Source organism: Myotis myotis, unplaced genomic scaffold (assembly GCF_014108235.1).
Source record: "Myotis myotis isolate mMyoMyo1 unplaced genomic scaffold, mMyoMyo1.p scaffold_m19_p_7, whole genome shotgun sequence".
NCBI lineage: Eukaryota > Metazoa > Chordata > Mammalia > Chiroptera > Vespertilionidae > Myotis > Myotis myotis.
In genome coordinates this window covers 3,895,433-3,922,140 of record NW_023416379.1, presented here as the reverse complement: position 1 = coordinate 3,922,140, position 26,708 = coordinate 3,895,433, and the positions used below count along the sequence as shown (strand labels likewise).

Here is a 26,708-nt window from a genome sequence, read left to right as displayed (position 1 = left end):
CCCAGAGTGAGCAGAAGGAAGGAGATAATAAAGATTAGAGCAGAAATAAATGACATAGAGACCAAAAAAACAATACAGAAAATCAATGAAACCAAGAGCTGGTTCTTTGAAAGGATAAACAAGATTGACAAACCTCTAGCCAGACTCACCAAGAAGCAAAGAGAGAGGACCCAAATAAACAAAATCAGAAACGATAGAGGCGAAATAACAACAGACCCCACAGAAATACAAATGATTGTTAAAAAATACTATGGACAGCTCTACTCCAACAAACTAGACAACCTGGAGGAAATGGACAAATTCCTAGAAAAATACAACATTCCAAAACTCAATCAGGAAGAATCTAAAAATCTCAACAGGCCAATAACTATGGAAGAAATTGAAGCAGTCATCAAAAAGCTTCCAGCAAACAAAAGCCCAGGACCAGACGGCTTCACAGGGGAGTTTTACCAAACATTCAAGGAAGAACTGAAACCTATCCTCCTCAGACTACTACAAAAAATTCAAGAGGAAGGAACACTTCCAAGCTCATTCTATGAAGCCAGCATCACCCTAATACCAAAACCAGGTAAAGACAACACAATGAAAGAGAATTACAGGCCAATATCCCTCATGAACATAGATGCCAAAATCCTCAACAAAATCTTAGCAAATCGGATCCAGCAGTACATCAGAAAGATCATACACCATGAACAAGTAGGATTTATCCCAGGGATGCAAGGATGGTACAATATCCGCAAATCAATAAACGTGATACATCACATAAACAAATTGAAAGAAAAAAACCACATGGTCATATCAATTGATGCAGAAAAAGCATTTGACAAAATTCAACACCCATTTTTGATAAAAGCTCTCAGCAAGGTGGGAGTAGAAGGATCATACCTCAACATAATAAAAGCCATATATGACAGGCCCACAGCCAACATCATACTCAATGGACAAAAACTAACACCATTCCCCCTAAGAACAGGAACAAGACAGGGATGCCCCCTCTCACCACTCCTCTTCAACATAGTACTGGAAGTGTTAGCCATTGCAATTCGGCAAGAAGAAGAAATAAAAGGCATCCAAATTGGAAAAGAGGAAGTAAAACTGTCCTTATTTGCAGACGACATGATATTATACATACAAAACCCTAGAGACTCCATCAAAAAGCTACTGGACTTAATACATGAATTTGGCAATGTAGCAGGATACAAAATTAACCCCAAGAAATCCGAGGCATTTCTATACACCAATAGTGAACTTTCAGAAAGAGAGATTATAAAAACAATCCCGTTTACCATCGCACCAAAAAAATTAAGCTACCTAGGAATAAACTTAACTAAAGAGGTAAAAGACCTCTACTCAGAAAACTACAGGACGTTGAAAAATGATATAGAGGAAGACATAAACAGATGGAAGAACATACCGTGTTCATGGATTGGTAGAATCAACATCATTAAAATGTCCATACTACCCAAAGCAATCTATAAATTCAATGCACTTCCCATTAAAATACCAATGGCATACTTCAGAGATCTAGAACGAACTCTCCAAAAATTCATCTGGAATAAAAAAAGACCCCGAATAGCTGCAGCAATCCTGAAAAAGACCAAAGTAGGTGGGATCTCAATACCAGATATCAAGATGTATTACAAAGCCACTGTTCTCAAAACTGCCTGGTACTGGCACAAGAATAGGCATATAGATCAATGGAATAGAATAGAGAGCCCAGAAATCGGCCCGAACCAATATGCTCAATTAATATTTGACAAAGGAGGCAAGAACATACAATGGAGCCAAGATAGTCTCTTCAATAAATGGTGTTGGGAAAATTGGACAGATATATGCAAGAAAATGAAACTAGACCACCAACTTACACCATACACAAAAATAAACTCAAAATGGATAAAGGACTTAAATGTACGACAGGAAACCATAAAAATTCTAGAAGAATCCAAAGGCAACAAAATCTCAGACATATGCCAAAGCAATTTCTTCACTGATACAGCTCCTAGGGCACTTGAAACGAAAGAGAAAATGAACAAATGGGACTACATCAAAATAAAAAGCTTCTGCACAGCAAAAGAAACCATCAACAAAACAACGAGAAAACCCACTGTGTGGGAAAACATATTTGCCAATGTCATATCTGATAAGGGCCTAATCTCCAAAATTTATAGGGAACTCATACAACTTAACAAAAGGAAGATAAACAATCCAATCAAAAAATGGGCAAAGGACCTAAATAGACACCTTTCAAAAGAGGACATTCAGAAAGCCAAGAGACATATGAAAACATGCTCAAAGTCACTAATCATCCGAGAGATGCAAATCAAAACAACAATGAGGTACCATCTCACACCTGTCAGACTGGCTATCATCAACAAATCAACAAACGACAAGTGCTGGAGAGGATGTGGAGAAAAAGGAACACTTGTGCACTGCTGGTGGGAATGCAGACTGGTGCAGCCACTATGGAAGACAGTATGGAGTTTCCTTAAAAAACTGAAAATGGAACTCCCATTTGACCCTGTGATCCCACTTCTAGGAATATATCCCAAGAAACCAGAAACACCAATCAGAAAGGATATATGCACCCCTATGTTCATAGCAGCACAATTCACCATAGCTAAGATCTGGAAACAGCCTAAGTGCCCATCAGTAGATGAATGGATTAGAAAACTGTGGTACATCTACACGATGGAATACTATGCTGCTCTAAAAAGGAAGGAACTCTTACCATTTGCAACGTCATGGATGGAACTGGAGAGCATTATGCTAAGTGAAATAAGCCAGTCAATGAAGGAAAAATACCACATGATCTCACTCATTCATGGATAATAGAGACCATTATAAACTTTTGAACAATAATAGATACAGAGGCAGAGCTGCCTCAAACAGATTGTCAAACTGCAGCAGGAAGGCCGGGGAGGGTTGCGGGGCAGGAGGTAGGGGGGTAAGAGATCAACCAAAGGACTTATATGCATGCATATAAGCATAACCAGTGGGCATAAGACATTGGGGGATAGGGGAGGCTAGGGGACTGTCTAGGGCGGGGGGATAAAATGGACACATATGTAATACCCTTTGTAATACTTTAAGCAATAAAAATTAAAAAAAATAAAAATAAAAAAATAAAATAAAAAAAAATAAAAAAAAATAAAATGGGCAAAGGATCTAAATAGACACTTTTCGAAAGAGGACATACAGAAGGCTCAGAGACATATGAAAACATGCTCAAAGTCACTACTTATTCAAGAGATGCAAATCAAAACAACGAGATACCATTTCACACCTGTCAGAATGGCTATCATCAACAAATCAACAGATGACAAGTGCTGGTGAGGATACGGAGAAAAAGGAACCCTCCTGCACTGCTGGTGGGAATGCAGACTGGTGCAGCCATTGTGGAAGACAGTATGGAGTTTTCTCAAATAGTTAAAAATGGAACTACCATTTGACCCAGTAATCTCACTCCTAGGACTATATCCCAAGGAACCAGAAACACCAATCAGAAAGGATATATGCACCCCTATGTTCACAGCAGCACAATTTACAATAGCTAAGATTTGGAAACAGCCTAAGTGCCCATCAGCAGAAGAGTGGATTAAAAAACTGTGGTACATCTACACAATGGACTACTATGCCGCTATGAAAAAAAAGGAACTTTTACCATTTGCAACAGCATGGATGGTACTGGAGATCATTATGCTAAGCAAAATAAGCCAGTCGGCAAAAGATAAATATCACATGATCTCACTCATATGTGGGATATAAGGATCAACATAATTTGATGAACAAGAATAGATCCAGAGACAAATGCCAGGGGAGGGAGGGTTAGAGAGCAACCAAAGGACTTGTACACATGCATATTAGCATAACCAATGGACACAGACACTAGGGCGGTGGGGGCTCGCCCGGGGTGGGAATGGCTCGGGGGGGGGGGGGGTTAATTGGGGGGGAAAAAGACTTATGTAAAACTATAGACAATAAAATAAATCAATGGAAAAATATCCTCTGGTGAGGCTTAACAAATAAATAAATACAACAGAAAAAATGAAACAACCTAAATATACAAAAGTTGAATGCTTAAATTATGGTATGCCAAGCCCATAGACTGCTGTGAAGACATTTTAAATAATGGTGATGAAGGCTATGGAAAATGAAAACATCAGAACACTTCACATCCTGAGCTTCATCCCTGTAGCTATGGCCCCAAATGTCCTTGGGTAATGAAAATTGGGAAACACAAAGACCATTTGACTGGCAAAACTTAGGAGAATCATATTATGAGGGTCAATAAATATTTGAGATTCCCCTCATAATTATTTATGAACTCCAAAATTGCAATCACTTCCTCCCCGTTCTTACACATATTCCATCCTTATCTCAATAGACACTGTGGCCCCTGTATGACTGGACGGTGAAAGGGAGTGGACAGAACCTTAAAGACAGGATGAGCATAAAATTTGTCACCCAAATGAGGAAACTGCTGAGGATATAAAGAAGCACTCTCAGAATTACGCCAGCACAGCAGTTGTAACCCAGGAATGTTCCAGTAGAACTACTACATCTCATCACCCTAGCACAGTGGTCGGCAAACTGCGGCTCGCGAGCCACATGCGGCTCTTTGGCCCCTTGAGTGTGGCTCTTCCACAAAATACCACATGTGGGCACGCACATACAATGCGATTGAAACTTTGTGGCCCGTGCGCACAAGTAGGTATTTTGTGGAAGAGCCACACTCAAGGGACCACTGACCTAGGAGTCTACAAGTTGTGGGAGAGAACACTTGTGCCTCTAACCTTAGCCTTTTTTTTTTTTTTTTTTTTTCTTTTTTTTTTTAAATATATTTTATTGATTTTTTACAGAGAGGAAGGGAGAGAGATAGAGAGCTAGAAACATCGATGAGAGAGAAACATCGACCAGCCGCCTCCTGCACATCTCCCACTGGGGATGTGCCGGCAGCCCAGGTACATGCCCCTGACCGGAATCGAACCCGGGACCCCCCAGTCCGCAGGCCGACGCTCTATCCACTGAGCCAAACCGGTTTCGGCAGCCTTTTTTTTCTAATTGGCTATTTTATCCTACCACATGCTCTTGCCCTTTTAGATACATCTTCCATCACCCAAAGCAAAAATCCAGGCTTTCCCAGATATCTTTTTTTTAATATATTTTTTATTGATTTCAGAGAGAAAGGGAGAGGGAGAGAGAGATAGAAACATCAATGATGAATCATTGATCACCTGCCTCCTGCATGCCCCCTACTGGGGATCGAGCCTACACCCCAGGCATGTGCCCTTGACTGGAATCGAATCTGGGACTCTTCAATCTGCAGGCCGAAGCTCTATCCACTGAGCCAAACCAGCTAGGGCTCCCAGACATCTTGATGAACCCTGCCAAAACTAGGAAATCCTGAATAACAATCCTAGATATGCATATTCTTGGCCTTTCCCGCCTGTGCCCTTTTTCACAGGGAATCAGGGATTTCCAACAAAAGAATGCAAGTGATTAGCCATTCAAAAGCATCCTATCGTAAAGAGCTGCCTCTTGCCCAGGCCCCTGTGCACTAAGAGGTCACAGTTTGATTCCTGGTCAGGGCACATGCCCAGATTGTGGGCTCGATCCCCAGTGGGAGGCATGTGGGAGGCAGCCCATCAATGTTTCTCTCTCCCTATCCCTTCCTCTCTCTCTAAAAATCAATTTTTTAAAAAAACATATAAAAGCTGGCCTAGTTGGTGCATCTCAGTTGGTTAGGCATCACCCCATGCACCAGGAGGTCACCAGTTCCAGTCCCAGTTGGTGCACAAGCCCAGGTTTTATGCTCAATGCCATGTGGGGATGTGCAGGAGGCAGGGATTGGGATATCTCTCTCTAAAAAAAAAAATTCAATGAAAACATTTTTTTTAAAAGAGCTGCCTCTTGTTCATTAAAAAAAAAAAAAAAAAAAAAGCGCATTTATTAAATGCCAGGCACCCTTCTAGGTATTGGGTGATAGGGCTTTTAAAAAGACAGGACTGTCACCCAGCTCACTGGATCATGCATTCAGAGAGGGAGGCTGACAATGAGTAAGTGATAGATCATTGTGAGACTTCCTGACTGCAGTACTCTCCATCTGGGGTAGAGGGAGAGCCCAACTCAATAAGAGAAGTCAGGAAAGAATCTCTGAGAGGGTGCCATTTTACCTAACTGGCAGGACAGGCACTGGCCAGAGTGACAAGCCAGTTCCACAGGTCAACACCAATGTTGTTTCCTGCTTCCCCTGTTTGCTCCCAATTTGCATAAACCACATGTGTTACTATCAGTGGTAGTGGCACCTCAATGGTTTTCTCATGAAATGAAATGAATACAGATGAAAACCAAGAGATTTCCATTGCACACGTGGGGAAACCACGGGGAGTGGAATCATTGCCATCAATCTCACTGTTATGGGTTCACTCAGCGAGATAGACCACCAACTCAGAATTTAAATTTAAGAGCCTTTATTAAGCTGGCCAGCTGACTGCAGCTACAGCACCCCGCCGAAGCAAGGGCTGAACTGCAGCGCCGACTTCCATGGCCAGCGACTACAGTTACAGCACCCTGCCGAAGCAGAGGCTGAACTGCAGCACTGACTGCAAGAGTTACATTTTATTATTAAATTTTGTGGAGGCCCAGAGAAAAATGTGTCTTTCAAATTCTGGGCCCCCAACATGGAGGAAACTCTATTTATACTTTTTCCAGTCCTTAGTCTCCCAAATTTGGAATGAGACTTCCAGGCCTTCTGAGAAAGAAGGCCTGCATGCTGGGAAGGGGCCATGAGACCAATCTCAAGGCCTGGCCTGATGTCAGTACCTTCCTATCTGTGTGTTCTAGGACAGCGTGGCCCACCTGGCCGAAGCGCCAGATATGCAGCCCAGCACATCACGAGATGGCCACAGGTGCCCAAAACTCCGAGGCGTGTAGTGTAATCATTATGCTCCCCTAGTCATCTTGGACTTGGGGACAGTAATTAAAGTCTACACTCAGAGAAATACGGAGGATAGATCAGTGCTCACTGGACTTAACTGACCACAGTATTTTCTCAGGACAATTTTGAGATCAGGTTTACGCTGAAGCCAGCCTGAGGGGCAGTTTTCTGAACCCATAATATTCTCATTCCCAACTTCCATTGGCTGCTGGTCCCACTAACCGAATCATTCTTGTGGTTAGGTTCTTCCTGGTGTTCAGTATTTATTCCCCCTGCTGGAAGTTTTACACTGTGATTTCTTATTCCACTGTTCTGGACTGATCAGAATACAGTAATGGAAGCTTCTCTCTTCCAAACATGAGCCACAGGTCGTTAAGTCCCCATCAAGCTGGTTTGGGTGCTTAATAGTTGTTCGTATTCCTCTTTTTTTCCAAACTTCAGGTCAAGATTGTACTCCTTTCAACTTTATGCCAACATGTGATTTTTGGAAATATAACAAAAAGAAAGTCTGAATAGGCTTTTTTAGCTGGGGCCCAGCAAGAGCCAAAGGAAATGGAATAATGAAGCATGTTCTGCTCTTCAGGCCAGTTTGTTCCCATGTCTAAATGTGGCTTTTGCCTTTTATAGTATTTAGATCATATCACTGACTCATGTTCCATAAGAACCATTTTTATTTAGCCGCTATAGCCTATTCCAATCCCCACTTCCTTTCTTACTCTTTCTTTCTGTGAACCTTCTACCCAAAGCCAGTTTTTTATAACGGTATATTTGATGGTACCATTGTTCAGAGATAATTTACCCAATTGTTCTTTTTTTTAAAAAATATATTTTATTGATTTTTCACAGAGAGGAGGGGAGAGGGATAGTCAGAAACATCGATGAGAGAAACATCGATCAGCTGCCTCCTGCACGCCCCCTACTGGGGATGTGCCCGCAACCAAGGTACATGCCCTTGACTGGAATCAAACCTGGGACCCTTGAGTCCGCAGGCCGATCCGCTGAGCCAAACCCGTTAGGGCCAATTGTTCTTTTTTTAAAATTTTTATGAATTCAGAGAGGAAAGGAGAGGGAGAGATAGAAACATCAATGATGAGAGAGAATCATTGATTGGCTGCCTCCTACACACCCCACATTAAGTATCAAGCCCGCAACCCAGGTATGTGCCCTGACCAGGAATCGAACAGTGACCTTCTGGTTCATAGGTCGATGCTCAACCACTGAGCCACACCGGCTGGGCCACCCAATTGTTCTTTATTAACTCTCCTTTGATTGCTCTCAGATGTTTTCTCCTACTTGACAAGTTAGGTAATATATTCCTCTTCTACATATTATTTGGTTCCTCAATAGACTGTGTGTGCTGGTTGTTGTTTTCAGGTATTCTTACCACCTGACATCCAGGTAATGCCCACTAATAACAGCAAACTCTTTTTTTTTTTTTTTTTTTTTTTTTTAATATTTTATTGATTTTTTACAGAGAGGAAGGGAGAGAGATAGAGAGTTAGAAACATCGATGAGAGAGAAACATCGATCAGCTGCCTCCTGCACATCTCCTACTGGGGATGTGCCCGCAACTCAGGTACATGCCCCTGACCGGAATCGAACCTGGGACCCTTCAGTCCGCAGGCCGACGCTCTATCCACTGAGCCAAACCGGTTTCGGCTAATAACAGCAAACTCTTAAATAGCACTTGCTATGTTCTAGGCCAAGCATGTCAAAATAAACGAGGCATGTGGCCCGCCAGCCGCAAGTTTGACATACTTGTTCTAGGCACTGTTCTGAGCACTTTATTAACTCATGAAACCCCCAACAACCCCCAAGGAAGTAGGTTTTTTCACACTAGAACAATGTGCTCACCAGAAAGGGGAACTCCGGGATTAGGAAGAGGTAGCAGACAGCTTCCAGCTGGTGTCTCCGGTACAGAAGGGGAAACATTCTGGCACAGAGGCAGTTCAGCTGCTAAGATGGCCAGTTGTTTTTTTCACTTTTCCATCGCTTTCTGTGCTGTAAAGTGAAAGCAAGGCTCACACTTAATCAGCAGGTCTGCATTGGGCCTAAATTACCACCTTTTATTTAAATGGTAACATGTTCTCTCTAAAATTCTTTCTAGTCAGTGACTTCAGTCAGGAAAAATGTTTGCATCACTATTTAATGACACAGTACCATTGTAGGTGGCCTTATTTTTACAGAAGAAATACATGCAAAAGGCAAAAGAGGTAGCTCAGTGGCTAAAATGGACATAAGTACTCGCACATACTCTCTGCCTCTCTATTCCAATTCCTTCCTCGAGGTGGCACTGGGGAACAAATGTACTCCAAGATCGACATCTGCTATATTTAGTAATAGTGTTCATGGCACCGTTAAAGACAAGGCAACAGGCCCACACCAAAATAAGGCTTCAGCACAGTCTTAGCTCCCTCCTCCCCCCCCTCCACCCCACCCCACCGCCGCCCTGGAATCTTAAGCCAGGCAATCAGGAGGCGCCTGCTCAGCATTAATCCATCTGCGGGATAGACCCCTGCCACCCCCCTAAGGAAAATAATCTGCCAACAACTTACCTGCTCTTTGGCCCAGAACAAAGTCCTTGTTCCCCCGCCTTCTACCCATAAAGCCTCTTGCCTTTTATGGCTCTCGGGGCTGCTTCCTACCTGCTCCATTTGATGCTGCCCGACTGACGAATCACTATACAAAGCCCATTCGATCTTTAAACTTCACTCCACTGGACTTAGGGTTTTGACAGCACTGACTATGAAACCGAGTGACCATACCTCATTTGTGGGCGAGAAGGCCTGGAGTTGATATTCCCTGATTAAATATTGTCCTTATTCCTAAAGCCCATCCCAGGAAGACTGTAGGAATTGATGTGAGAATCACTGATTCCAGCCTTTATTTTATTTTTATTTCAGAGAGGAAGGGACAGGGAGAGAGAGAAACATCAGTGATGAGGGAGAATCATGGATCGGCTGCCTCCTGCACCCTGGGCATGTGCCCTGAGCGGGAAGCGAGCTGAGCTCCTGGTTCATAGGTCGATGCTCAACCACAGAACCACGCCGCCCGGCTGATTCCTGTCTTAAATCCCATAATATTCTGACTTGTTTCCATTATAACTGAGCTCATATATTCCAATAAGGAAGAAAGAACCACGTCACAGAAAAGGCAGGCCTAGAAGTCCCTCTGTGCCCCCGACACACACACACACACACACACACACACAGCGCCCCCATGAAGGCGGCTGAGCCCAGTTCTCTCGGAGAATGAATGCAGGGTCTGCCGGACACACCTTCGCCCTTCCTGCCCGGAGCCGCGGGACCCGGGGGCCTCGGAATCTTGGAGCCTCGGGCCCTGGTGACGGACTTTTTTGCCAACTGAAGGCCACGCTCGAAAGCAAGCACAGGCGAGTACTGGGAGAAAGACGGAAACGGAACCAGCGAAGAGACAGAGGGAGACGATCCCTGAGGAGCCGGCACAGGTGGGACGCCCATCGCCAGCACCAGCTCTGCAGCTCCAGGGGGTGGCAAGGACCCACCTGTGAGGGCACTTACAGCAGAGCCTGCCCGTGGGCCGCGGGGAAACGGAGAAACCGGAGCCCCGTTTAAAATGGAGCCGGAAGGCTGGAAGTGAGAACTCGACACCGCGTCACTCAAGCACCCGTCTGACCCCACAGCGAAGGAGGCACCTGCTTCACTGCCTCACTGGAGGAAGGAGCATTCCTCCTGCCCAGTAACAGCCCCGCCAATGGGAGGCTGCCGTAGCCCAGCCAATGGGAGGCTGCCGTAGCCCAGCCAATGGGAGGCTGCCGTAGCCCAGCCAATGGGAGGCTGCCGTAGCCCAGCCAATGAGAGGCTGCTGTAGCCCAGCCAATGGGAGGCTGCCGTAGCCAGCCAATAGGAAGTCACTAGGAACTTTCGTTTCCTGCAATGGGATTTCCCTTTGCAACAGCCTCCCAGGTCCATAAAAGGACATCCATCCTTTCTCTGGACCGGCCTGCGGGTTCGCCATTAGACTGCACGTCACCAACTGCAATTGTTTGTTGTTCCCAAATAAAGCCATTTGCTGGAGGCATTTCTAGCCGTTTATTTGTTTAAAGTCAACAGTAATCACTGATATTACTTTAGCAGGAAGAAGATTTAGCCCAGAAGGGAGAAGAGTGCTTGAAGCAATGATGATCCTAAAACAAACAATTGAAGACTTGAAGAAACTAAACAAGAATTCATCTCAAAAATAAAGATAACAAGCCCTGGCCTGTGTGGCTCATGGGTCAGTTAGACAGTCCTCCCTGCACTGTAAGGTTGCTGGTTGGGTTCCTGGTCAGGTCACATGCCCAGGTTGTAGGTTTGATCCCCAGTTTGGTGGCGTGCAGGAGGCAGCCAATTGATGTTTCTCCCTCACATTGATGTTTCTCTCACTCTCCCTCCCTCTCTCTTACTCTCTCTCACTCTCTCTCCCTCTCTCTTACTCTCTCTCTAAAAATACATTTTAAAATATTTTTTTAAAAATTAGTCTAATTTTAAGATTACAGTAAGTTTGCACCACCCATGTTCCACATTATAAGTAACTCCACCGACTAAGAAAATAGATAATAATGGAAGATGATAAGCAAATTCAAAAGGAAGTTAAAGCATTCTACAGTCATCGTCATGCTGAGAAGTGTGGGGCATGCAGGAGGCAGGGGGCAGCTATCAATGATTCACTCTCATCATTGATGTTTCTATCTCTCTCTCCATCTCTGAAATCAACAAAAATATTAAAGGGAATGAAATCTTTATTTATTTGGGGAATGAATTCCTTTTTTGGGGAGGGATGAATTCTTGATGTACACAACAACATAGAGGAATCTCACCACGATTGTGCGAAGTTAAATTAATTATTTAAAAAAGAGTACATATTGTATGATTCCATTAATATAAAGTCCTAGAAAATGCAAACTAATCTATGACAGTAACTTTCAACCAGTGTGCCACAAGAATTTTTAAAACATGCAATGCCTGCCCTAGCTGGTTTGGCTCAGTGGAGAGTGTTGGCCTGCAACTGAAAGGTCCCAGGTTTGATTCCGGTCAAAGGCACATGCCCGGGTTGTGGGCTTGATCCCCACTGGGGGACTTGCAGGAGGCAACCAATCCATGATTTTCTCTCATCATGGATGTTTCTCTCTCCCCCTCTTTCTTCCCCTCAGAAATCAATAAAAAAAATTTTAAAAAAAAACATGCAATGCCTGAGGATTTAGTCAGGGCACTAACCTCTTTTCCCTTAGATTGTCAAATAAAAAATTGATAACAGTCAACACTACAATAGCCTTCGAGTGTGAATGAATCAAAATTATACCTTTTTTTGTCAGATCGGCAAAAAGTACAATATATTTTTTGTTGTGCTGCAAAATTTTAGTAATTAGTTTATGTATGCATGAGATGAAAAAAAGTTGAAAATTTCTGATCTATAGCGATGGAAAGCAGATCAGTGGATAGATACCTGGGGGTGAGGAGTCAGAGTGGGACAAAGATAAGGGATTGCCAAGAAGTCTCATCATAAAACGTTGTGGGGGATGGGATGGTCATTATCTTAAGTGCAGTGATGGTTTCATGAATGTATAAGTCAAATTTATGAAATTAAAAACTAAATATATGCAATGTGCTGTATGTTAATTAGACCGCAATAAACCTGTTTAGAAAATAGTTTGATATCTGTGCACAATTGATAAAAAGATCAATGAGTAAGAATAGAGAACCTAGAAATTGACCTGTATATATATGGAAACTTGACATATGATAAAGATGGCATTACCAACCAGTGGAGAACTGATGAGCCATCCAATAAATAGTATTATAGCAAATGACTTTTCAAATTGAAAAATTAAATTAGATGCATACCCCCAAATCAATACCAGATTGCTCTAAGATTCAAATATTGAAAGAAGAAAAATGGCTTAAAGGTATTAGCATAAAGTATAGGAGAATATATTTATGACTTCAAGGTAGGTAAGGATCTATTGTTGTTTTTTTAATCCTTACCCAACAATATTTTTTGCATTGATTTTTAGAGAGAGTGGAAAGGAAGGTTGGAGGGGGAGAGAGAGAGAGAAACATCAATGTGAGAGAGACGCATCGATTTCTTGACTTCCACACACGCCTGGACTGGAGCCAGGAATCGAACCTGCAACTCAGCTACGTGCCCTTGACTGGGAATTGAACCCTGGACCCTTCGATGCTCGGGCCGATGCTCTAACCACTGAGCACAACAGCCAGAGCTAAGGATCTCTTAAATAAGACACAAAAAGCATAAATAATAAAGGAGAATATCTGTTTGACTTCATCAAATATAAACTTTAATTTTTCAAAAGATACTATAAACAGAATTAAAAGAGAAGTCACAGACTGAGAAAAAGTCTTTGCCCTTAAAACAAACCAAGAGTTAGCATCCAAATATGCACTTCTTTGAAACTTACAAATCAATAAGAAAAAGGCCAACACCCAATTAAACATGCAAAGGCAATGACTACACAATCCTCAGAGGAAGGAGTCCAAACAGTGAACAAACAAATGGGAAAAATTCAACTCCATTGGTAATTAGGGAAGTGCCCATCAAAACTAGGAAATAGCACTTCACACTCATAAGACTAGCAAAATGTAAGATGTGAAAATATCAAGAGTTGAGAAGGATATGGAGAAATGAGAGTTCCCATACAATCCTGAGGGGCAATGTTGAACAATTCACTGGAGAGCAGGTTGGCACGATCCAATAACATTGAAAATACATTTATCTTCCAACCGAGTGGTTTTATTTGGTATGGGGAGAGGGAAGGAGTGATGACAGTCCAGTGAGTTTGCACCACGCATGTTCCACATTCTAAGTAACTCTTCCCACCGGCTAGGAAAGGAAATGCGGCAGAATGCGGTGACACGGGAGAAAAGGAAAGGCCACCTGTTACTGCTCCCACTCTACCGTTCGCTTATCTGCACTGACCCAGATGCCTCTCTCTTCCTGCCACACTCTGCCCTCCTGTGTGACCAGGCCTGCTTCCTCCCACATTGTGGCTGTGGCCACCACACTACTTAGCCCTGTCAGACAGTAATGCATCTGAGCACAAGATATTAACCACAGGCCCTGGCATCGTGTCTGATCGGGCAAAACCGGGGGAGAGAGTTTTCATCCTCACCCGCAGAACTAAACAGCCTTCCCACAAGAACATAAACAACTTTTTCCATTTGCAGAACACAGCAAAGACAATTCTGTCAGTTAGGGCATCAAGCTTGCTGGTCTCACGTGAAAATGACCTCACTGACCTCCCCCCCCCCCCCCCATTACAGCTGGAAGTTGGAGATGTTCCCTGGTCAGGGAGATGGGCTGGTGCCAGCAAACCCACACTCATCTCTCAACAGCCCTTGGTGTGGCTTGATGGGGGTGTGCGATGGAGCGAGCCCGCAGCCAACAGAGGTGGAGCCCACAGCCTGACCTCACCATGCCCTTCCATGGCCCCCAGAGCTCGCCCGACCCAAGCAGCCGCTATTCCAAGGAGACCTCAACACTTTCATCATCCTACTAATTGGAACACAAAATTACAGATGTCTGTGGGCAACCAATCAGCCAAACAGATTGTCTTCAAATATTCTTTTGATATTTATTTATTGAGGCCAATATTTACTAATTGGTTTTCTATCACTGAAAGTCATGTGCCACATAAATTTTGGTCAAAGACTGACCATATATAGCACAGTGATCCCATAATATTGTAAGGGATTATAATCAAAAAGTTTGTTTTTGCCCTGACCAATTTGGCTCAGTGGCTAGAGCGGAGACCTGCGGACTGAAGGGTCCCGAGTTCGATTCCAGTCAAGGGCATGTACCTTGGTTGGGGGCACATCCCCAGTGGGGGGTGTGCAGGAGGCAGCTGGTCGATGTTTCTCTCTCATCGATGTTTCTAACTCTCTATCCCTCTCCCTTCCTATCTGTAAAAAATCAATAAAATAGCCGAAACCGGTTTGGCTCAGTGGATAGAGCGTCAGCCTGCAGACTGGGGGGTCCCAGGTTCGATTCCGGTCAAGGGCATGTACCTGGGTTGCGGGCACGTCCCCAGTGGGAGATGTGCAGGAGGCGGCTGATAGATGTTTCTCTCCCATCGATGTTTCTAACTCTCTATCTCTCTCCCTTCCTCTCTGTAAAAAATCAATAAAAAAATATATTAAAAAAAATCAATAAAATATATTGTTTTTTTAAGTTTGTTTTCGATGTTGAAAGAAAAGGCTGGACCCGACTATGATGCTGAATGTACTGCCAGCTCTGGGTGGTTTAGACAAGGCTCCATGTGCTGTCCACTTGATCTGTGCCCCTCTCGGCCATGCCCTGGAGTTGGTGAGGGAGCAAGAGGCACAGGCTGAGCAAGAGGGGAACCCAGGCATCTATCCCTGCCTGCCCCTGCATGCACACACACACGCGCACACACACACACACACACACACACACACACACACTACTGTAAAAGGTTTAGATACACAAATAGCATCTATATATATAAAAGCCAAGTAACAGAAATGGTGGAACGACCAGAACGACTGGTCACTATGATGTGCACTGCGGCGGCCAACCGGCCCAATGGGGGCCCTGATCAGCACCCGCAACTTCCCACAACCTCTCCCCCTGGCCTGTCCCACCCTTGATTGGCCCCCTTACCCCAATTGGGGGTAGGGCCAGTTGGCCAACCGCCCATGGCCCCTCTCCCTGGTCAGCCCCACTCCCAATTATCCCCCCCATCGGGGGCGGGGCCGGGCAGGCAGGGGAAAGGGGATGCAGGAGGCTAACCGGCTCAGCCCCGCCCCTGATGGCCCTCATCAGGACAGGCAGCTGGACCCCACCCATGCATGAATTCATGCACCAGGCCTCTAGTTTTGTTATAATTGCCAACAGTATTCAGTACAGTAACTTGCTATACAGGCTTGTTGCTTAAGAGCAATAGCCTATGCCAGGCAGCCTAGGTGTGCAGTATGCTACACCACTTAGGTGTGTGGGTGTGCACCTATGATGTTCGCACACTGACAAAATCACCTAAGGATGAATATATCCACATCCTTAAGCAACACATGACTATATGTAAACAGGTTCATTACCAATTCATTTCCACGGGCCAACACAGAGTCAATGTTTGGGGGGGGGGGGGGGAATTAGCAAGTTTCCCACTTATCTGCAGTTCTTTTTCTCTCTTCAGTTTTCCTTTGGGATTTTCAGGAATAGATGGTTCCAGAAAGCAAACACAAGGGTTTGATTAAGGATAGTATAACTGATTCCAAGTAAATAGAATAACGTGTGCATCAGTTTCCACTGGCCTTGACTTTCACCTGATAACCTCTAGAACATCCCCATATCACAAAGCACAGTCAAGGTTGGTACCACCAACACCTTGTTCCAGGGCACTTTCTACCTAGGGTCGAAACTCCCGTGTCCATAGAATGACCCATATTCCTGACTTACTCCCTCGATGGAGTAAATAGATTTCTGCCAGGCGGACCTGCCCATAATTCAACTCTTACCTTAGTCCTAACCTGTCTACATGCCAGCTCAGACCCCAGCAGGAGCAGGCAGGGCTGCCAGGACGAGGGGCTCCAGGAGTCTCTGTGTTGCCGTGGGCAAAGTGAAGAGGGTCCTGCCATGGTGGGCAAGGCTCAGGGCTGAGCCACAGAGCAGCTGATCTGCCCCGTTCACCCCTCAACTGGGAACCTTTGGGCCATACAGGAACGTCACCACTTTCCAGATATCTCTGGCCAAAACCCCTCTTCCTCAGCTTTGAGATTACCTATTTTTATCCACCTTCCCTCTATTACCACCCTTCCCACAAGAAGCCTTTTTAGAATGTTCTTTTCCTAATTGCTTCTCCCATAAAACTGTAATCCCACAGACATCTGTCCATCTGTCCGTGGACTGAGACCCTTTGGAGGGCATGGTGCCCTGGCTGGGTAGCAGCCAAACCACAACTACTCAGAAAATGAGCCTTTGCATGAAGTTCATATTGCGGATGTCAGAGACTACAGATAGAAAATCCTTGACGTCCACACTGGGTGGTTGGACCGGCCCACCACATCCTTGGATTTATGTAACATGAGCCATTCAATATCCTCCTTAGTTAAGCCAGTGTGAGTTGGGATTTTTTTTTCAACTAAAACACCCTGATTCATCCTCAATTGGGACCAACCTTCAGTCTCATGGCTCAACAAGATGTTTGTCACTGAATGTTTAACTGGGTGTACCTGTTTGTTTACACACCCAAATAAACACCTTGAAAAATGTAAAATGCAAACTGAAACTTCTAACATGATTTTTAAGTTTGTATTTGCATACTATAAAATGTGTCAACAAATTAAGTAGTGATATGGACAATAAGCATTGTATAATGGCAAGTACGCATACATGCAAATACAGCCTATTAACATAATCTTAACTAGGAGGGGGGAAAAATCAGTGTTTGAGGGGATGACACTTTACCAAAATTATATTAATGGTCTCTCCCTTTGACAGTAAAACTCAAATGCTTTGGGGGAAAGTTTTAGGGTGGAATTTTAAAAGCCCCAATAAAACTAGTGAGCAAAACTGAAGTAAACAGGAATGACACTGCGCTCAGCACAATGGCAGAGTCAATGTCCATTAGCCATGTTATGCTAGGGCCAGGCTTACACAATGCCAAACATCTGGTTGAAAACTAAAAATAATCCTATATAATAAAAGCCTAATATGCAAATTGTTCCCTCAACTGGGAGTTCAACCAGGAGTTTGATGGCTCACTATGACATGTGCTGACCACCAGGGGGCAGCGTGGAACATGGCGGGTGTCAGCAATGCACTGCAACCTCTCACTGGCTACCTGGGGACGGGGGTTACAGGGAAGGAGGTGCAGTGAGAATGCCGGGTGTCCGCCAAGCTCACTCTCACCCCCCCTGCTACCCTTCCCATGCACCAGGGAAGCCACCGTGCTCAGGTGCCGGCGCCTGCGAGGAGCTCACCCCACACCCATGCAGCGCCTTCTGGGTGAGCTGGGCCACAGCTGCTGGGAGCACAGGGGCCCTGGGCAGGAGTGGGTCTGTAAGGCTAGCCAGGAGAGAGCATGCTGCCCACCTGGCTTCCATGCAGCACTGCGGGGTGGCCCAGAGGCCCACGCTACGCCCTGGCCTGCGGCATCCGGCTGTGCTCCATGTGAGGACTCAGACGCCATGATTCAGGAGGAGGGGTGCGTGCAGAGGCCAGGGACCCAGGTGCTGCCCAGGGTCCAGAGGCCAGTTGGGACCTGCCCTCCCATGCCAGGCACTCGTGCTTTGATCACCAGCCAGGTCTAGGGATGGCACCCATGCACAAATTTTGTGCACTGAGCCTCTAGTCAAATAATAATGTGTGTCCCAAATCGTCACAGATTTGGAATGTGAAGTAGAAATTCATGTTCACATATAAAAGTTTTATATGATGGTCTGACTTTAATACTTTTGCTGTTTCTCAAAGGCAGAATTAAATTTAAAAACTAAATTTTAACATTTGTGTATTTTGCTAATTAATATCTAACATGTTTTATTCGTAAACCACGAGAACTTCTCTATAAATAAAACCAGAAAATAAAACATGAAATTGAATTTAATACAGCCATCTAAATATTGAGGCTCTCATACATTTTCAAGATGTACATTCTACATTAATTTCATAATTAGATTTTGAAACATAATTCCATTTCAAGTGTTCACAGATGTTAGAGTTCAAAAACTCAAATTTAAGACAAATACATTCTTTGGCAGTAGTAAAGTATATACTGTATTTTTGAAGAATCCACAGAATACTTCAGAAAACATTTGTGTAAAGTCAGGAAAATAAAACATTTTAACTGAGGTTTGCTTCATGACAATTACTAAACACTGGAAACAGATAATAAACCTATTTATTATCATCTAAACAAACATCAGTAAGTTTTAGGTAAAATATATAACGAATAGTCTAGTATATAACAAAATGGTAAGCACCATCTCCAAAGAAAATTTTAAAATATTTGACTTAAGTGGAAAATAAAAAGCAATAGTCTTGGGATTTGCCCAAGACATGCATTCTCAAATTCTTATATTTACTTACCAGAACTACATTGTACCTTTCATCTCAAGAAGTCCAACTTCATGTTAAAAATCTTAAAAACAGTCAGAGGCAAGCATACAGTCTGATCCTCCTCAAAGATCCCAAAAGAGATTATGTCACCATCAAAATTTAAGGACCAGCCTGGCCAATGTGGCTCAGTGGTTGAGCATCACAATTCGATCCCCAGTGGAGGGTGTGCAGGAGGCAGCCAATTAATGATTCTTTCTCATCACTGATGTTTCTATCTATCCCTCTCCCTTTCTCTCTCTGAAATTAATAGAAACATATCTTTTTAATTAAGGGCCAGCTTAAACAATTATATTTAAAAAATAACTCCTCTCTTCTCTCCTCCTCCTTTCTCCCCCGCAACACACACACACACACCCCACATGCACACACTCACAAAGAAATAATATCAATTGGATTATTTGGGTCTGAATGAATAGGCAATAAGTAACTATTTCTCCTAATATTTTTTAATCCTCACCCAAGCATATGTTTTTATTGGTTTTAGAGAAAGAGGTGGGGAGGGAAAGAGGGAGGGAGACAAAAAGAGAGAGAGAGAGAGAGAGAGAGAGAGAGAGAGAGAGAGAGAGAGAGAGAGAAACATAGATGTGCAAGAGAAACATCAGTTGGTTGCCGCCCATACCCACCCCAACCAGAGATGGAACCCAAGACCTAGGTATATGCCCTGACCAGGAGTCGAACCCGACACCACTGGCTACACTGGACGATGCTCCAACCAACCGAGCCACCCAGCCAGGGCTATTTCTCCAAATGTTTTTAACCACAGTCCTCTGATATATTTTTGAATACTCTCAAGTTTTTCTACACAAATTAGTAAAATTTTACCTCAGTAGTAATATAAACATTTTAATGGAAACTTCGCTTCCTGGGCGATGTGGAAGCCTGCCTTACGTCTGAGGAGAACAGAACAATTTCCTTAGCAGTGCGCTTACTGATGACATGGCCGCCAGGCAGTACCACTTTAAGTTGGTGGTAAGCCAGAAACGAGCTGACTAGATCGATGAGGCATTTTTAACCCCACAGTGGTAAGAGGTATACTGCATTGCAGATGGCAGAGGAATGTCTATTTTGCAATATTTGAGTAAAGGAGAGAGTTAGGAGAGTTGGATGGCCTCAGGGAATAGTGGGGAAGCCTGCCAAGGAGAACATGGGGGGGGGGGGGCGGGGTTCATTTGAATTATGTCTTTGAATTTTGTTTGCATTAAATGATACATGTATTTGATTTTATAGTTGTATAAGATCTGTAAAAATTGTTTTTATATAGGTTTGAGTTTTTACATATTTACATTAAATATAATAAATAAATCATTTATGTTTAAAAAAACACACTCAACGGAGTCTCCTAAACTTTCACTTACACACACACACACACACACACACACACACAATGGGTTTCCTTATCTAGTCTTACCATTTCTCTGAAATCTTCTTGTCTGATTTTCTGACAAATTGGCAGAGCAGGAACATTTCAGATCATTGCTAAATCATGACAAAAGCTGGTCCCCCTGGCCCACATCTTGCAGGCATGAAATTTAGTCTTGCGATGTATTTTTACATGGATAGGTTTTTATGCAATAATACCATTGCCTGTGGCTCTCTGAGCAGAGGTTTTATAATGTGAGGCTCTCACATCATGGCAGTAAAGAAAATAGAAAGTATCACACTGATTCGACATATTCAGTTATTCAACCCACACTTATCAAGCACACGGGCAGTGCAGTGGGTCCTGCGGATGCAATGCGCGCCATGGGCTCTGCCTGGTGGTCTAGCGCAGGAAATGACCAGTAACCCCACGGTTATGCAGGCAACGGAGTAATGACCAACCTTGTACATGCCTGGGAGCTGGCAGAGACTAGCTTTCTGGGGGTCCACACACATAAAAATACAAACTTGGAAGTCACACAAGTCAGACTTTTCGTAATCTTATCTGAGAACCAACCAGCTGCTCAGGACATAGATGAACTGATGCTATAATTTGAGGGGACATTTTCCTGTTGATGTACCAGAAGGAGGAGGGGAAGGAGAGAGGAAGAGGACCTCACAAATTTCAGAGAACAGGCGGACGGCACCGCCTTTGTCGTCATGATTCTCAACACGAGGAGAATGAGGATGAGAGAGCAGACTCCACCCTGAGGAAGGATCCATGCCATGTACCAAGCAGGTATGCTTCGGACAGACTTCTACAAAGACTTTTTCTTGATCTTTATGAACATTGGTCAGCAGAGAGTTTGAGGTTTTACTTTGACAACCATCTGAAGTGCAAATTCTATTCTGCAAGTTCCAGGCAGGTCCACACACCTTCCTCACAGCTGGGTTGAGGGCAGTCAACCACAATGCGCATGAGCAGAAGGCCGCTCGATCCGCAGGGAGGTGGCCCAAGGGACAGCAGGAGGCAGAGCCACCCTCTTCCCCAGAGGACAATTTTAGGTCCACTTCAACACAAAGACAGGTGGACCCTTGAAGTGCAAGTTGTAGGCCATTAAGGATACCTGCAATAATGCTCACCAGTGTTTTTACTTATTTTTTAATAGATTTTTATTGATTTCAGAGAGAGGAGGGGAGAGTGAAAGATAGAAACATCAATGAGAGAGAATCATGGATCAGCTGCCTCTTGCACGCCTCCTACTGGGGATCGAGCCAGCAACCCAGGCAAGTACCCTGACCGAGAATCTAATCTGGGACCTCTTGGTTCTTGGGTCAATGCTCAACCACTGAGCCACGCCGGCCGGGCCAGTGTTTCCCTTTTTAAACTGACCATGGGCTAAATCCAAGCCCTGAGATAAGCTGTAAGGGTAACAAAATGAATCAAGACCTGACTCCTCCTCTGAAGAAACTCAAAGCTTCATGGAGAGAATAGATCTAAAAGCCACTTATAAGTACCAGGACAGGGGGGCAGACAGAGCACAGAGGAATGGCCGTCTGACCCGGGCCGTCTAAACTAGACAGCATCACACTGAAGCTTAGAGAGCAGTGACTTTTCCCAGGAAAAGAAAGAGATGAAAGGAGCAAATGAAATATTTAAAGAAATAAGAATTATAACCTACACATATCTGATTACCTGCTTGTGGGAAGAAACTCATGGGCAGGAAGGGGAAAAAACAAAATCCATCTACATCCTGGTTGACACCCACACAGGCTTTTCTCTAAAACCTCTGAAAACTGAGGATGCCATCCCCATAACCTAAATAAGTCAGAACAAAGAATTTGAAAAAAGAGCATGAAAAATGAGCTCTGGCCTAAAGGGAATTATTTTTCAGATGACTAAGAAAAAGAACTAGTAAGGGCGAATGGAAATCGGCATACCACAGACTCACCTCTGGCAGATTTAGAGCTTTCCGCTTGGAGCCTTTACAAGACTGTGCATGTAGGCTAACTACCCAGGCCAGATATATCGGAGGCACAAAACAAAGAAAAGAGTGTTTTCCCCCCGTACCACCGTTCGCACAGCGTCTGTGATGTGGGGACCTTCTAACCACACACGGCAGCATCGACGGCAGGAGACATGATAACTAAGCACAGTGGTGATTCTGGACTGGGATCCTTTTGCTATAAAGGGCATTATTGGGACAGTTATTGAATGGTATCTGAGAATTACAGGATAGAATATGTAAGTTCCTGATTTTGAAGGCTGCCTAGGACATATGTACTAGAATACCCTTTTTTGCAGGAGATACAAAGTACTTGGCAGTGATGGGGCATCCTATGGGCCATGGACCCTCAAAAAAGTCTGAAAAAACAAGGGTTCTTGTTTTTTATAATTGCTTTTATATAAATTTGAGATTGTTTCAAAATAAAAAGAAACGTTTAAAATTTTAAAAAAGAACGTCCTTTGTCAAATGAACAAAAAAAGGTTCAGTACTAGTAATGTGTGTGTGCAGTGGGGCAGGGACAGGGGTGGGGTTGGGGGAGGAGAGGGGGCTCCTTTAAGTCCTTCCCATACCCTGAACCATTCTTTTACTTCAATCCTGTTTTCAGCAGTGCCTGGAGGGAGAAAAGCATATAAATACTGCCACCTAGTGGCTTTAGAGAAAATACAGGGTATGGCAAATATAGCTTTACAGTCTTGAGTACGCAAGTTTCTTGTATTATTAATTATTGTATTTTTTTTAATATATTTTGATTTTTTACAGAGAGGAAGGGAGAGGGATAGAGAGTTAGAAACATCAATGAGAGAGAAGCATCGATCAGCTGCAACCAAGGTACATGCCCTTGACGGGAATCGAACCTGGGACCCTTCAGTCCCCAGCCCGATGCTCTATCCAGTGAGCCAAACTGGCTAGGGCTTATTGTATTATTTTCCTAATAACTGTAAAACTGCTTTCTCCCCCACCCTGTTTACTTATGGTAATGGAGGCAAACCAGAGGTTTTCTGGATGAGGGAACAGAGCTTTTCATGGGGATTAACTTTTGAATGAAGGCCATTGCAGAAAAAGGGAAACAGGTCGTTGAGCCTTGGGGCTGCATCCGGACAATAGAATACTGTTCAGTGCTAAGGAAATGAGCCATGAAAAGACACCTCCAATGCATGTTCCTACATGAAAGAAGCTAATCTGACATACGCTATGATTCCAACTATATGACATTCCGGAAAAAGACAAAACTATGGAGACAATAAAAGGATGTGGTTTCCAGGGATGAATAGGTGGAGCACAGGGGATTCTTAGGGCAGTGAACCCATCCGTCTGATACTCTAACGGTGGATGCACGCCACTGTGTGCTTGTCACCCACCCAAGCAGCCCTGCACAGAGGCGACAGGGCACTCCAGCTTCTCTGGCTGGTCCCTCTCCGTCGCTACAGGGCTGTTCATGGCCCTCAGCCCTGGAAGCACAGTAGGGTCACCTGGGAATCTTTGAAAATATACCCATGCCGCCCTGGATGGTTTTACTCAATGGTTAGAGCATCGGCCTGCATTTATCCACCATCATTTTAGTTAATAACAGATAAATCCCTAATGTGCTAGAGTTGGCACCTAAGATCCTCTGTCCAAGCCCATTATTTTACATGAGAGGAACAAGGCCCAAATCAGGCTGACAGTATCACACCGGTGCTGAGTAAAGGCACCAGGACCCAGGCCTCCCAGGACCTAATTCCTTGCTCTTTCTGTGCCGTGTGCAAAGTCAAGCAGCAGGAGAGGAGTGAGCCGAGGGCCCTCGCAGTCCCAGAAGCAAGGCCGTCACACAGACTGTAGGGTTTGGTGTTCATGAGCCTTGGGGGTACCATTATTTACATTACGATGACGCTACTAAATCGCATCGCTTAATAAAAATATGTGAATATGGGCCCAGAATTTTGTGCGCAATACCAAAGACACACACACACGAACAAGAACCTTCTGGCGGGGGCGTCAGAAGCTCACGTGGAATTACCACTAAGTTGTGCATTACAATAGGAAAATAAATGTTTTACTAATGAACAATTAAGGACCTTATCAGGTTTTTCATATGGACTCACCGAAAGTACGACTAGCAGGAAGCAGGAACTCCAGAGCATTCATTCTTTCCCTGTCAAACTGAGACATCACATGTTTCTCAGAACGTGTTCCAAAAGCATCTGAGAGCAGAAGTACTCACTATTGTAAGCACACACACCGGCAAACAGCGCGGCTTCACGAAACACAGGTGAACTTCACCTTGCTTTCCCAAAACATTACCCTGGCAGTCCAGGGAAAGGGGCACGAGGTAAGCTCATACTCACCAACACCAGCAGGAATAAAAGATCACCTTTTACTTAAGTCCAGAACTTTAGCTAAAATGCACCTTGTGATAACTCTACTTTTTTCCAGAGTTTAGGCAATATTCCATGTATGGTTAATGTTCTAAGATGTTACGGTAACTTTATAACTTAGTAGATAAAATACTGTGCCATTACATTATCAGATGATGTTACTGCAGATAGGGAGATAGAGTTCATATGCCTTCTGCGTTTTAAGGGTAAAATTTCAACTACCTACCATTTAGTATTCCTTTCCCACAGTAAAAGTAAAGCACTGTAGAGTGTTGATGTTTTGACACACATGCATAACACACCTCTTTTGATAGTTGACAGACTTTTACTAACACCCTAAAAACTTCACACTTACAACAGGAAAGTAAATGTTTCACAAATGAAGAATTAAGTGAAAACTACCAGGATCTTATAGGTTTTTTAATATGTACTATGAGTATCTTAGAAGACAGAACATCAGCTTGCTGGATCATAGGGTATGACTGAAAATGAGACAGTATTTTAAGTTACCTAATAGCTTTCCCAAACAGTTCCCCTGAAAGTAAACCAGGAAATGAAGTTTTAGATATGATTCACCATGCACGTCCATCTGACTTTTATGATTCTGCTGTTACTTTTTAAAGGTGCTCAACAAAGCCCAGTGGAGTGGCTCAGTAGTTGAGCATCAATTCCCAGTCAGGGCACATGCCCAGGTTGCAGGCTCGATCCTCAGTGTGGGGCATGCAGGGGGCAGCCAATCGATGATTCTCTCTCATCATTGACGTTTGTCTCTTTCCTGCTCCCTTCCTCTCTGAAATCAACAAAAATATTTTTTAAAAATAACAGGGCTGAAGAGCATCCTGCTCTCATTTTCCACTGGAGGACTGAAATCTTTACTCTGTAAATTATCTTAGTCTCTTAATATCTATCTGACAGGGAGGAAAAGGCAAATCTCAGTAAGTGTGCTTTCCCTCAACATGAAGGCAAAGCGAAAAGGGAGCCCTGCAGAAATGTGAGCACTGGGAATTGTTGAGCTCTTAAAGCACAGTAACAGCCAAAAGGCTTTAAATACATCAGTAGTCTCTGCATGTCTCTGTTAGTTCAATACATAACATAACCGAGCAGAATACTTCTATTCAAAAGCTCATCTTTCCAAAAGGCCCTACCTCTCCCAGATGGCCTGTGGAGTTCACTGCCTGTGTACAGATATACAGGCACATAGATTACATATGTAAGCAGTGATCACATGACTCCCTGGTACTCCAGGCAAGCCATTTTACTGTGGTGTGTAGAGAACAGTCTCTGAAGTATTTTCAGGCCACACACATGCACACGCAGTTATCATCTACTTCATTACTTGACAATTCAGAAAGCCTACATGCTTTTCTGTGAATTCTGAAAAAGTGCCTTGAATTTAATTGTTTTAAAAACTTCAGTCTTCAATATTGAAACTACTAAGTTATTCCATTTTCTATTTAAAAAATAGGAAAATTGCCTTAACCAGTTTGGCTCAGTGGATAGAGCGTCAGCCTGCGGACTGAAGGGTCCTGGGTTCAATTCCAGTCAAGGGCATGTACCTTGGTTGCGGGCATATCCCCAGGGCGGGGTGTGCAGGAGGCAGCTTATCGATGTTTCTCTCTCATCGATGTTTCTAACTCTCTATCGCTCTCCCTTCCTCTCTGTAAAAAAAATCAATAAAATATATATATATTTTTTTTTAATAGAGCTACCTATTTTTTAAAAAATAGGAAATAAAGTGTGGGGAGGGGCAAAAAAATAAACTTGGGAAAACATCCTACTAAATAGGTTTAAGAATAAAACCTCTGTAGAGAAAACATTCCAATAGAAGGTAAAACCTCTGAGGGTTGCTCAACACAGAATTATCTGTAATAAAACAATTAGAAAAAAATGAATTGTTCAGTAGCAGAACTGTAAAAACCAATTAGGAAATGTCCAATT

The 26,708-nt window shown here is 43.6% G+C and overlaps 1 long non-coding RNA gene across 1 annotated transcript in view; it reads right to left on the bottom strand.

Moving 5' to 3' along the window:
• LOC118659864 overlaps positions 1 to 26,339 on the bottom strand; it is a 33,762-nt gene extending 7,423 nt beyond the window's left edge. Inside the window, exons 1-2 of the long non-coding RNA XR_004968729.1 lie at positions 16,450 to 26,339; positions 8,792 to 8,938 (exon numbers count right to left, since the gene is read on the bottom strand). This is a non-coding gene — a long non-coding RNA (uncharacterized LOC118659864). The remainder of the gene's footprint in view (positions 1 to 8,791; positions 8,939 to 16,449) is intronic.
• Positions 26,340 to 26,708: the final 369 nt, after the last annotated feature.